The following is a 1,394-nucleotide window of genomic DNA, read 5'->3' as shown; positions in this document are numbered from 1 at the left end:
AGGGCTTTCTACGGGCAAGGATGGCAAAGGGTGGCAGTGACGGAAAGTCAGGCAGCCTGTCCTGTCCTGTCCTGTCCGTCCGTCTTTTTGTATCATGAATTGGAAAGACTGCAAGGGGGAGGGGAGGTGCTTGTGTCCAAAAGGAGGAGTTATTCAGATTCATTGCAGTGGGCGGCGGCTGCAAAAAGCACCATTCTTCTTGTTTTTGCTCTGCAAAACAGCCTTTTCAAGGGTTGGCTTGGGTGACAAAATGTCTTCTGTAGGCGTGGGTTTGTCTCCCTCTCCCTAAGATGTGTCCGGTATAGGCCAGGGTGCCACTCAAGGCCGTAACCAATTCGGGTTATAGCTTCTCGGCCTTTTGGCTAAGATCAAGTGTAGTTTCGGAGGACGCTACCTTGGTCGGTACTGGAAGGTGCCTGGGATTGCACGTCTGCCGGCCTTGAGGAAGTGTGTGCGCCTTCTGGTGACACATAGCCCTCTTGTGCCTGGACGGTTCCCAGGCAACGGGAGGCGATCACCTTTGTTATTTTGAAGTCCTACTGATAAACAGAAAAAAAAAAAAATTAAATCTGTTCTTATCAGTTTAATATCTGATACGTCCCCTCTCTGGGGACCATATATTAAATGGATTTTTAGAACAAGGAGATGGAAAAAATCTTGCTCTGTCCACTCCACGCATTGACCTGGTATTGCAGTACCTCCAGGACCGGTGCACCCCTTCTTAACCCAGTTTCCAAAAGCAGAACTCAATTCACCTGATTCAAATGAGCCCCATTAGTGAATTGAAAGAAAGCAAAAACTTTATATGCACCTCAATTTGGCCAATTCACTTTTCACACTTTCACCCTTTTTTTTTATCTTTCACACCTTTTACTTGCTTTATTGATGCAAAAAGCTGTGCCAAATAGCAAACTCATCTCCACTCAACTTGACCAACTCTGCTATGTCCCGTGCAGTATCTTATTCTCAGTCTTATCTAGATCATTTGCAATTGAATAGAATAGATCCCTTTTGGCTGCTTATGACTGTGTAAAATATGTAGTTTTACTGGGCTGGGATGAGAGAATCCATTGAAGCATGGTGTAGGGATTGTGGTTCCTGTGTGCTAAGAAGAGAGGCTGGCACCAGCCAGAAAGCCCCATTGCAGCCAATAATCACTTAATAACTTTTTCAACTTGTCATCATATGGGAGGCCTTCCATTCCTTGTAGTAGTCTAGTTGCCCACCTTTGAACTGACTCTAACTTCTGAATGTCCTTATTAAAATGTGGAGCCCAAAACTGGTTCCCATATTCCAGATGTAGCCTTACAAGTGATTTATAGAGGTGTAACAATACGTTGGGATCACGGGATCTAATCTCCCTTTTTATACACCCTAAAATCTTGTCCCAAGCA

General features: G+C 44.8%; 1 pseudogene; it reads left to right on the top strand.

Moving 5' to 3' along the window:
* The first annotated feature begins 513 nt into the window (after positions 1-513).
* LOC142285771 (U2 spliceosomal RNA) lies at positions 514-720 on the top strand (annotated as a pseudogene).
* The last annotated feature ends 674 nt before the right edge of the window (positions 721-1,394 follow it).

Source organism: Anomaloglossus baeobatrachus, unplaced genomic scaffold (assembly GCF_048569485.1).
Source record: "Anomaloglossus baeobatrachus isolate aAnoBae1 unplaced genomic scaffold, aAnoBae1.hap1 Scaffold_617, whole genome shotgun sequence".
Classification (NCBI taxonomy): domain Eukaryota; kingdom Metazoa; phylum Chordata; class Amphibia; order Anura; family Aromobatidae; genus Anomaloglossus; species Anomaloglossus baeobatrachus.
Note: the sequence above shows the minus strand (reverse complement) of the source record. Positions and strands in the feature narration are given on the sequence as shown.